This window comes from Panthera onca, chromosome D4, assembly GCF_046562875.1.
Source record: "Panthera onca isolate mPanOnc1 chromosome D4, mPanOnc1 haplotype 2, whole genome shotgun sequence".
Classification (NCBI taxonomy): Eukaryota; Metazoa; Chordata; class Mammalia; order Carnivora; family Felidae; genus Panthera; species Panthera onca.
In genome coordinates, this window is record NC_138351.1 from 69,001,429 (window position 1) to 69,013,687 (window position 12,259).

Here is a 12,259-nt window from a genome sequence, read left to right on the forward strand (position 1 = left end):
GCTGTCATTGAGAGCAGCCGGTCTTCAAAAGTCCTCCCAGGCAGTGTTTCTCTGGTCTTTGATCTCACCAATAGAGGGCAGCTATTACCAGCTTAATTAGAGAGTAGTTAATACCTTCTTGGCCCTCCCAATTAGTTCAAAGAGCTCTCTTTGGCTTCCTTGACTTTTGACAAATCACTAAAAGAAATGTTGAAATGTGATCTGTAAAAATTTTTTTTCTGTAATGGCTTCTTTTTCCAGTGGGAGATTCCCTTTCAGTAATCATTTTAGACTAGATCCCACTTCTCAAAAAGACCCATGTAAATAATGTTTACTTTTGAGACAAGTAGTTTTATGTGTAAATAGTTAATACCTGTTATGAATACGCTAGGCATTAGATGTTGTGCTAAGCATTTATATCATCTCATTTAATCTTTACAAAGGTTAAATCAAAAAGGTAATAATAGTAACAATTATTGAGGGCTTGCTACGTCCTAGGTACTTTTCTAATCTTTATTTGTGATGAAGTTAATTTCAGGATTAAGTGAAATAAAATATGGTAAGTGCTAAGAACAATGCCTGGCGCTGGGAGATGTGCTGAGTAAATGTTAACTAATTTTTAATCCTCACAGAGATCCTGTCTCTTAAGTATTATTATTATTATTTCTATTTTACAGAGAAATAAACTGAAGCTCGAAGGGCTTAAATTTGCTGCTTTAGATCAGTTGTTAAACTTTAGTGGGCACCAGAATCAACTGGAGGGCTAATTAAAACAGATTGCTGAGGTCCACCCTTGAATTTCTGCTTTAGGGGCTCTGGGGTGGGAGCCAGGAATGTGCATTTCCAACAAGTTCCCCAGTGATGCCACGACACTGCTCAGGGACTGCCTTGCTCTGGATCATAGAGTTCAGAAAGACTTCACTCCAGCCATTCATGCTCTTTACCACAACTGAACACTCCCTCTTTGTCATCTTATATTAATGGAGCTTAAAGTATCTACAAATCAAGCTGATATCAGAACTTAGACAACTTCAAACAAATTATAAAATTATACCCTTTAAAAATTTTATAATCTAACAACTGATCAAAGGCAAGAAATTTAAGCCATCCAACAGTATAAAATGGTTGACTCACACTACATATTGAGAAATCCTGACCTAAACAGGGCATCAACTCCCTTTCTAAGAAGCATGCCATTCATAAATCCTCATGAGGAAGGGTCTTTTGCTCACTTCCAGCCACCACATATGCTGGCAAAGATGAGTAATATCTTTTCTAAATATACACAGAGACCTTCCCAGGCAAATTATGGCTTCTTACAGTGGAGGAATACACAACACCTTCACATTCAGGGTTTTCTCCAGGGAGGAAAAGATGGCGATGGGATTGAGAAGAATTCACAAAGGGTTTAGTCAGAATACCAATGTTTCTGTTCTTTAAGAAAAAAAAGTAAAACAATTCTGGTAAAATGTTGAGGTTAAAGCTGGTTGATAAGTACACAGATGCTTATTGCATTATTCTCCACATTTTTCAGAATCTTTGGACTATTTTCTAAATACATATTTTGAAAGGCCCTACGCTACTTTCTAGTTAGTAGGGAAAGCACACACAGGAAAACCAGACACAGCCCCACCTCCCAGGATGACCACTGCCCCGTGAAGAAGGTGGTCCTGAATCAAACAATCATAGTGGGTACAGAGGTACAGACAGGGCTGTTATGCAAGACTAAGGTTCAAAGTATGAGGAAGGCTTTCAACTCTCATACTTGACCTAGACATAGAGTGCTACTCTGAGGAAGTGGAAATTCAGCTCTGTGCTGAATGCTACTCTGAGGAAGTGGAAATTCAGCTCTGTGCTGAAGGACATGGAGGTGTTACCTAGGAGCAGGTGGGTTGCAGCTCGGAGAAAACTGTGTGGGGAAGGAGCAAGGAGTTTTCAAAGAAATGAAGGCACGTCTGCGGGTCTGCAGAAAGGTGAGCACGCAAAAAGGATGACATGAGATGAAGCTCCAAACATGGACGAAGGCCAGACTATATTGAGGACTTCAGATTTGATCAGTGCGTTGTCAGAATGTGACGATGGTCATTTGGAAATAGGCTGAAACTGTAAATATTAGAGCCTTGGCTATTAAGCATCTGTAGTGTAACAAGTGGTATACTGGCGAACTGGCTCTCCCAGTTAAAAAAAAAAGTCCCGGTTGGAGTGTTTGCCAATTTCTGTGGTGTAGATACTCCCACCACGCCTGATTTCAAGCCATCCACATGATGTTACAGAACACGGAGTTGGGAAGAGATGTGTAGACAGGCTCTCATGAGCTGATACAAGCCATTGTATTATACCTCAGTTCTAGACAAACTAAATAGAAATGATACTGTGTACTTTGGTATTAGTGAGAAGCAAGCCGGTGCTGGTGGCAGACAGAATGCAACCCATTTTTTCACAGAGAATATAAAACGTTCTCTTATTTTATGAAGGAAGTCACCAGACAAGTTTTGGACTTTGCCATTTGATGTAATCAAATCAGAACAAACTATGATTTCAATCTAACCTTGAGTTTATAAGCATCATTCATCCTTTGTTCCCTTATGTGTAAAATGAAGAATCCCTTGAAGGGATAGAATCTTTATTTTATGAAATGAGGTCTTTTATAATCAAGATCTAATTTATGCTCATTAAGGGTTATAGCTTTCTTGTTTCATTGTCAGGGTATAGGGGAAGAAAAAATTAGCCATCTGCTTGCTAGTGGTTGCTGACTCATAAAATGAAATAGCCCCTCTTCTCTGTATGTCAGAGAATCACCACTGAGGCTGGTTAAGTGATTTCACTTTGCACTTTCAACACCTAGTCCTTAGCCTACTAAGAGGAGGCATCTAATAGATCAAATACCTATATAACTAAACAAGCATTCTTTTTTTTTAAGTTTTATTTATTTATTTTGAGAGAGAGAGAGAGAGAGAGAGAGAGAGCGAGAAAGCCCGAGTAGGGCAGGGCAGAGAGAGAGGGACAGAGAGAATCCAAAGCAGGCCCTTTGCCATCAGTACAGATCCTGATGCAGGGATAGATCCCATGAACTGTGAGATCATGACCTGAGCCAAGATCTAGTTGGACGCTTAACTGACTGAACCACCCAGACCACCCCTGTAAGCATTCTTTATATCTATAATATATTCCATCAGAACATGGGATTCATTCTACAATTAAAATTTTAGACACCTGATTTTCTAGAGCCACTCTAGGTGATGGCCTACTGTGTATGAGGTCCTTGGATGCGCCTGACTTTCTGAAGAAGTTTAAAAGAAAAAAAATTCGGTGTTATCTCATGAATCCCAATTTGGTACACCATAGGTGTTTTTCAGTACCTTTTATAAACCAGATTGTATAGAAAGTGAAATTTCCTGATTGTGAAGGTTTTTTTAAAGACTGCTCTGTAAGAGTGGTCTCCTTGACAGAGGATATAAGGCGGAACCCTCCAGTGTCATTGATGAGGCGCTACAATAATTTCCCTTGTAAAATATTCCTATATGATTCATTTATTGCATGAAATAAAAGTGAATGGTAGCACACGCTTGCATGGAATATCATTTGAAAACTCTCCAAGGACCTGTTATTACTTTAAAAACACCCCCATTACAATAATTTATCATGAAATCTTATTCATGTTTGCTTCAAGGGCTGTACTTGGAGCCCCAAAGAGCCACCCAGGGGCATAGGCCATGGACTGGCCATATTGCTCTGGGAGATCTTCTAAATTTTTATTATGGACATGAATTTTCACACATACTCCAAATTAGGGAAAATAGTAGAATGAATTACCATGTACCCATCACCTAGCTTCAATAATTGTCAGTTCACGGCTGATTTTGTTTATCTTTACCCCCATCCCCTTCCCATTCATCCGACCCCACACTGAATTCCTGAGAGCTTTCAAAGGAAGTTAAGAATCTTATCCCGTGGCAATAACAACTACTCACATTCCCTACTGGAGACTAGACTTTCTTGTAACCTCACAGTAAAAGTACAGCTAACCAAAGAAGGAATGAACACATTTTCCAAGGCATTCTATTGACATGCTCAGGGTTTTTCATCAATCTTATGAAAGAGGGTGACATCTTCAGTTCAAATTAAAGTGACTCATCAAGCCAGAGGGTGGGTCACTGAGGACATATGACACCTTCCAGTTTAACCAGCTTTTTGACTATGAACACCTGTATAGTCATCTTGCAATGAACCTCTTCCTGACCCATCTGTAATGAAAGACTCTGTTTACCTGAACCCTACCAGTATAGAAAGAAATGGTTTCAATATTTATTGCAGGAATCCTCAATTTTTGGACAGTTTGAATTTAAATCAAATTCAAAAGCAAGTTCATACCTTTACTTTAGAAGTAAAGAAACCACTGGAAAAAGCACTGGAAGAGAAAGAGAGACTGATTCTTTCAACCAGGAATTCTGTATCTATCAATTTTTCTTGAATAATCAAGCAGGTCTCCATAGATGTATGTATTAGGGTGTTGTTCACAATAGATTGAGTATTAGGAAAACATTGAACACAATTATCCAACAATAGAAGACTGTGTAAATAAATCATGGAACACCCACACAATGGAATATTATGAAGCCTTAAAGAGTGATGGGTAAATATTTGTGATTTTAATAGTAACAAAAATGTTATCTTTAAAAAATAAATTGTAAAAACAAAAGAAATGACAGGACAACCTACAGATGAAAAGACACTTAAGAGACATGTTAACCAACTGCAATATATTGTATCATCTTTATAAATTCAAGTGTGCACACACACACATACACAAAAGTTGAGGAAATTAAACAATGACCATATATTGAATGATACTATGGAAATTTTTATGATGATTTTTTAAATGTGATAATAGTATATTATTACTTATTAAGTTCTGTATTCAGAGATGAAATGTTATATCAATGGTGTTGTAAAGCTATAGATGAAACAAGAGTCACAAAGTTTGAGGGTTCATTATACTCTACTCTCTAGTTATGCACATATTTAAAACTATGCATTATAAAAAATATTTTAAGTTATAAAACAGGATATATTCTGTGATCCTATGCCTTAGTTTATTTTAGATATCTTTTCTCTTACTCTTCTACACTGAAACATGACTTAGCTTTTTAACACAGACATAACATACTTTTTGGAATAAATAATTTCACAACTTGAACTACTTTGTGTTAGACATTGATCACCCAAAATTTTCTGTTTTCCCACTGTTTCTAATATACCACTGAATATAATTGTTCATAAACTGTTAAAAATAACAATGTAAGACATTATTCTCTCAAACCAAAATTGTTGATATTCTATTAATCTAAAGCCCTTACATCAGTTATGAACTCACTTTTCTCCCATGGCCTGGGAGCAATTCATGCCTGAAGCAAGCAAAGAGATAAACACAACTCTTTTGAAATCCTGGACTTACAAAGCTAGATCTTAATAAACAAAATAAGGAAGCAATTTCCTAACAGGTGAGTATAGAGAAAAAACAAAAACTTTATATAAATGATTTGGATAGCTTATTATTCTGGGGACAATTTTGCCTACATTAGTAAGAAAATGTGATTTTTCCAGGTACTAGTTTTGCTTTTGCTCTGTTAGGTGGCTACATTTACTTTGGATACGGAAAAGTTAAGTCACCAAGAAACTACACTTTCAAAGTCCTACAAGAGGCATTTAAGCCTCAAGTGGGGCTTTTAGAAAGTGACTGTAAGCATACAAAATGGAATTAGGATAAATTAAATATGAAGTATTTATCAGTATAGAGCCTCTGTTGAATAGCACGTTATGCTACATAACTTGCTCCTACTTTTAAAAACTAAACTACAGCTCCTGTGTGCAGGGAAGAAAGCAGTTTGGAAATTGGATTTTTATGATTCTGCTTGTGTCCCCCAAGGCTCCACATCCTTTAGCTGACTAGGAAATTCTGCTTTGCTTCTAGTGTTGATCTCTCCTCCCTGGCTCTCTCAACTACAGGCCCTGAACCCAATTTTAGGTAATTAAATTTTGTCTCACTCAAGCTCCTGAACCCGGGAACATCTTCTGTCCAGAGTACATCTTCACATCACCAGAGAGTGGGGTCTGCAATGGGCCTTACTGCCCTGTCCTATTGCCACATGGGTGCAGGGAGCAGGTGGATTGTCCCCTGACCCCTTCTCCACTAGCATTTCAGGTCATGTGTTTTGGTCTCCAGATTGTTCCTGGGTCAACACCCAGAGAGAAGCCCTAAGTCTCAACCTTCTGACTATTCCTCTAGTAACTGCAGCCTGAGGGCTGGCTCCCTGCACAAGGGACCACCTGGAGCCACACTGCCCCCTGGTGGATGCTGTTCTCCTTAGGTGGGGGCTGAACATAATTCGGATTATGGGATATCCCTCAGTGGTGGGCTGACTGATAAGTTTTCAGGCATTTTACAAGTTGGACTGTTAAACACAGCCATTATTAAAATTTAAATTATATAAACATACAATTAATTTACATTAAAAGCAAAGGTCATAAATACACAAACTCATCACTTCTCAATAATCTTACTACATTTTACTATTGCCTGTGCTTGTGAGTTATTTACATCTTTTGTTATCTGGATGGTGGAAATTACTCCACTTATCAAATCATGGTTGAACTGTAACTACAGGTTGGCTATGGATACAAGAGTTCAGCAACAATCAGTGAAAACATTTAGTGAGAATCAATTGGCTATATGGAATTTAAAGGAGATTGTATGTTTTATTATTACTTATAAATTGTGTGCTACACAACCTTTGTATCAGTAAAATTTATAAATGGCTATCATTTTGTTTTTTCCCCAGAGAGCTAATTGTTAACCATTTTGAAGCATACTGCAGTAGCCTTTCCTCCCACTCAGGGCCAGTTCTATGGACTGATTAAATGCTGCCAGTTCTGTTACCTCCCATTACTAACTATGATCCAATAGAAGGTGGGACTCTCACAGCCAACCCTCTCTTGTTTTATCTTGTCCAGGTTGAAGGACATCCACTGGCATAACACACCCGGCCTCTTCGGTTCCTTTACACATTGTCCCCACTCCCACCCTGGGAGGTGAACTGACTTAGCCTGCTTGGTGAGTTTAGAAGGAGAAAGAAGTCACACGTGGCCTAGCTCTTGCTTCTGTTCCTTTTCTTAGGGAATATCCACAGAAGGCATCTTTCTGCACAAGGGGAAGATTGCCATGTTCTGGTGTGGCCTCAGGGTGATGAGTAAGTTGGTCAACTGCTGGAGTTTGGTGTGAGAATCCCACCTGCTCACAGATAGAAGCTCAGCTCTATAAGGCGGCATTGATCAGTAATGAGGGCCATAAATTGACCTCCACTGATGACTCCCTTGTCTTATTTCTCCTGGTTCAAAAATTGAATGGGGGTCCTTTCCCATCAGCTTTTGCTCCTGGAGTCCCAGAATGCCTCATGGCTGTGCCCGTGTGTATTGGTATGCATAAGCCTTTTCTAAGATTTGAAAACTTGAATGGCAAATTTATTTGATTCCAATTCCTTTTATTACCAACATGTGTATGTGATAATAATAATGCTGACACACAATTGGGCACCTTTTACATGCCAGATATTGTGAGTACAAAGATAGACCCGGAAGAACAAGTCTTTTACTGACCTAGAGTGTTTAAGTAACTTTCTCCCAAGGTCACAAAGTGACCAAGCTGGTTGTCTGATTGCAAAGCCCTTGCTCCTTCCATGATACTTTGTCTTCCTTTTCTCTCTCTCTCGTTCTCTCCTTTACCCATCCTTCTACTACCTTCCCTCATTTCCACATTTTCTAGCCCTTTGACACAGAAAACTAAGATGGCATTTGAAACCTCAGATTGCAGTATTTGTGTGTATATGTATGTATGTATGTATGTGTGTATGTGTGTGTGTATATATATACATATATGTATATGTATGTATGTAAAATCCTAGAAAATCTTACCCCAACAGCTGGCCTCAAGAACTTTGGCAGCAAGCAGAAGGAAAATTGTGGCTGTCTTTTTAGTATCCTCCTCAGGTTTCTGATGAGGAATGTCCAGCATCTATTCAAGGTCCTGGGGGAATAAGTCACAAAGAAAATCGTGTGTGAGAGAGACCATAAGACTTCATCAAGCTGGGGTCTGTCCAGGCTTGACCTGGGGTGGGCTCTATGTGAAAAATGTAGCCTTTCCTTAAATGGAGTGTTTGTTGTTACTTCCAAATTAAGGTTTCTTTCCCTGGAGTCAATAGTTGTGTAATAGGTTCAGGGATTGAGCAAACAGTTTAAAAATTACTTGAGGAATGATTGAGAAAAGCGGGGGAATACACACACACACACACACACACACACACACACACACATTCTCAATGGCGGTAATATCACCCTCAAGAGGGTGAAAATTGGTTCTTGGGGGTTCTCTTTAAATATAAATCACAGAAAATACCTATCTACATGAAGTACCTAACAAATACACAGTACATCTATGGTATTAACGTGTCATAGAAGGGATATCAAGAAAAACATGTCTAAAAAGTCTCCTTAGGGGAGCGACAATTTTTTTAATGGCTGAAAAGCACTGATGTATATAGAGCCTAGCAGAGTATGTGACGCAAGGTAGATATTCAATACGTGTGAATTGTAGTTGTTACTATCATGGTTTGTTGTTACTATGATTGTCCTACAAACTCACTAGAGAACTATGCTGTCCCATCATGGTCAAGGTGGAGAGGGGTATGTACTGTGGCAAGATCCCAGATGAAGTTAGCTTAGGGTGGATCCTGAATAAGCTAGAGGTCCAGGGTTCTAGAAAATAAGCAGATTTTTGCACACCACTAGAGGACCTCTGGATGCCCCAAAACATCTGTTGAAGTGTTCAAATCCAAAGAACAAGGCACGGTGCAGATGACTGTAGGAAGTGTACAGGCTATCACAATGCCCATTTAATCTTCTGGGGAAAGGAAATGCTCCCAAATTCCAATTCTTCCTGGCCACGTACTCCACCACCAAGTTTTGTGCACTTGCCTTGTTGCTTCTTACAGAGGATCTGGCTTCCAGGAGCCATTCAATAAATGAGTTAATATAGGGCTGGGGCAAATGTTGAGCAGCTTGGCATGCATGCTCCATGTGCTCTGCATGATGGAGGAAAACTAAATAATGCAACGATTATTCTTAAAACCTATGTCTATGTTACTTTTAGCTTACAAAGTGGCTTCCTACATAGTGTCTTATTAAACAACACAACTCTGTTGGGTCAGTAATCTATCCCCACTTGAAGGATAAAGAAGCTCAGGCTTGTAGAGGTCCCTTATTTGTCTTCTTTAGCTACCAAGAAACAAGTAACAGCAAGGTTCTTTTCTACTATACTATACCACTTCTAATAATCCTTTCCTACAGAGGAAGAGGACACATGAAATGGTAAAGCTATGGAGGAAAAGTCAAGCACTGGGACTTGGAGACCTCCTTATAAGGAATATGGTAATGTCTGTGAATTGACCCAATCAAGTCATGGAAGACAGGGTGTTATCTTCATGGAGTATAAATCTGGCCCATGGCGGAGCCTCCTGAGGCTGGTCAAAGTCATCAACTGCCAAGTTACAGGGAAATGAAAGCCCATCAAAATAGAGTATGGAAGCATCTCAAGATGATGTGAAATTTGGGATATAAAAGACTTAGGCACAAATGTTTAGAACAAAAATATGACATGAAAAGTAAATGACTAGGTACACACTTGGCACAAATTTGTATTTCAGGGCAATAGCTTCAAATGTAGGAATGATGGATATTTGACTAAGAATGAAGAGAATTTTTCAAAGACTGAAAAGAATGTGTTTAGTCAGATACCAATTCATCTGGCCAAAAGGGCTGTAAATGGAAAACAGATGGGAAGGGAGAAAAAAACACCTAGATAAAACTGAAATGTGTTTCCATGAATGACATTAAGGAGGGCTGGGAAGAATTTCAACAGTGAGGGAGGTGCCGAGTGATTCAATACGAAAACAATCAGGAAGGACATCAGAAACAAAATGTAGGTAGCAGATGTCCAGATATCATGCACAGAACATACATAAGCAAACAGCAACTTTGATATTAAGGCCCAGGGCAACCAACAAGACCTCACAGATACCACTGAGAGTTGGCGAGATGGAACAGATCCATGGGAACACAGTGATAGAAGGGTGTGCTGAGCACAAAGACCTGTTGGAAGTAGATGGGGCAGCACTGTAGGCTGTGACAACAATAGATTCAGAGGACTCCCTGAACACTTGGATGAAGATGAAAGAAGAGAGGGACAGAAGTGACATTTTCATGGAAGCAGAGCTGAGCCACATGGAGGAAATCCACAAAACTGGCAGAGCACACACAGTGGAGATAACATTTGGACCCTTGATTCAGATAAAAGCAGTTTTTCACTTTCCTTCCTACAATTTCATGTCCTACAGGGTATAGGAAGGAATAGAAATAATTGTGCTCTGATTCCAACCAATGGGAAGAAGCCATTCATCGGAATGGAAGGGATGGGAACCTGGAAAAATGTGGCCACATAATCTTCAAAGTGGGGCAAGACTGAGCTGGATAAAATGTGTACAGAGGATTTTAGGAAGCTAGACTTGAACACTTTTTTTTTTTTTTTTAATATAGGCATAATTCCACAAGTTATCAAAAGAAGACAAAACCAGGAAGTGCTCAGAAACATGACTCTGGGCAATTCCAATGAGGAGAAAAAAGGTGGGGAGATTCTTAAAAAAAAAATCAAAGTGATGGCATAGAACTCTTTAAGCTACGATACAGATTAAATATTTAGAAACATGGAGGCAAATGGTAATGCTACAAGACTGACCTGGAACCACACAAATAGCAGGAATGTTAAAATCCTAAAAGAATCAAAGCACAAAGCATGCAAAAATGGTAACGACCAGAGAAACCAGAGAATAGTGTTATGGGACCAAAGGAATTATGATGAGGGATGGCAGAAAGGTTGTATTGTTTCTCAAATGATGTTACGTTCGTTTAGGCTCTGATTAGCACTGTGGTTTGAGGCTGAAAACACAAGTGTATGAGTATGGTGAAATCCAAGTCTGGGGAAAATGTTACTGATCCCTTTGGGAATCTAATCTGAGACCAGACGTGGTGGTCCACAGTCTGTGGATCAAGTGGCATACATTTGCCCGTCTGCAAACTTTCTTCTTACTATTACTAACGGTATTTCAACAAGTTGATCTTCAAATTATTGCAGAAGCTACAAGGTATCATTCTTTTTGGTCAGAAGAATTTCCTCCAGTTGCATTCTCTCTTTTACTATCAGAGTTTTAAAACTGGATACATCGAGGGGCCCCTGGGTGGCTCAGTTGGTTAAGTGTCCAACTCTTGATTATGGTTCAGGTCATGATTTCACCACTGTGAGCTTGAGCCCTGAGTTGGGCTTCCTGCTGGGTGCAGAGCCTGCTTAAGATTCTCTCTCCCTCTCCCCCTGCCACTGTAAGTAAGTAAGTTATGTAAGTAAATTAATTAATAAAACCAGAAACATCTAATTGAAGGCGCAACACTAACTAGCTACAGAAGGATAGTCCTCAGCAGGATCCTGTTTATTTCTGTAGGCCAAGGAATCTTAATTAAGGTACTCCACCTTTATCAATGAAAACTGAAATATGTTGGAGTTTCTTAAAATTTGCCTAGAGTGGTTTCTCTTGAAAGGACTTGCAAAAATGAGTGTCATCTTTTATAATAACTATGGAGTTAGCTCATAATCGATACACCATTTCTTTAAGCTTATTTATTTTGAGCGAGAGAGCATACACACAAGTGGGGGAAGGGGCAGAAAGAAAGGGAGAGAGGGAATCCCAAGCAGGCTCCAAACTGTCAGCATGGAGCCCAACATGGGGTTCAATCTCACAAACCGTGAGACCATGACCTGAGCTGAAATCGAGTCAGGCGCTTAACCAACTGGCACCCCTCAATACACCATTTTATGAAGTTCAAGAAGAGGCAAAACTGATCTGTGAGGATATAAATTGTAATAGTGGTTGCCAAGATAGATGGAGCAAGGATAAGATGGAAAGGGACCCTAGTGAACTTGCTAGGATGATGGCATATTCTATTTTTCAACTGGAATGTTGATTACATGGATATATACATTTGTCAAAACTCATCAAACTGTCACTGTATGTAATTACCCCTGTATAGAATACATAAAAAGAATGTAATAAATCTGGGTAGTGAGATGAAGAGAAAAAAGAATGATTTTTCTATGATGACTTGACAGTAATTAAATGAAGTT

General features: G+C 39.1%; 1 long non-coding RNA gene across 1 annotated transcript in view; it reads right to left on the reverse strand.

Annotated features, from left to right (window-relative positions):
- Positions 1-12,259, reverse strand: part of LOC132663112 (uncharacterized) — a 46,290-nt gene that overhangs the window by 19,187 nt on the left and 14,844 nt on the right. Inside the window, exon 2 of the long non-coding RNA XR_009602903.3 lies at positions 7,948-8,059. This is a non-coding gene — a long non-coding RNA (uncharacterized LOC132663112). The remainder of the gene's footprint in view (positions 1-7,947; positions 8,060-12,259) is intronic.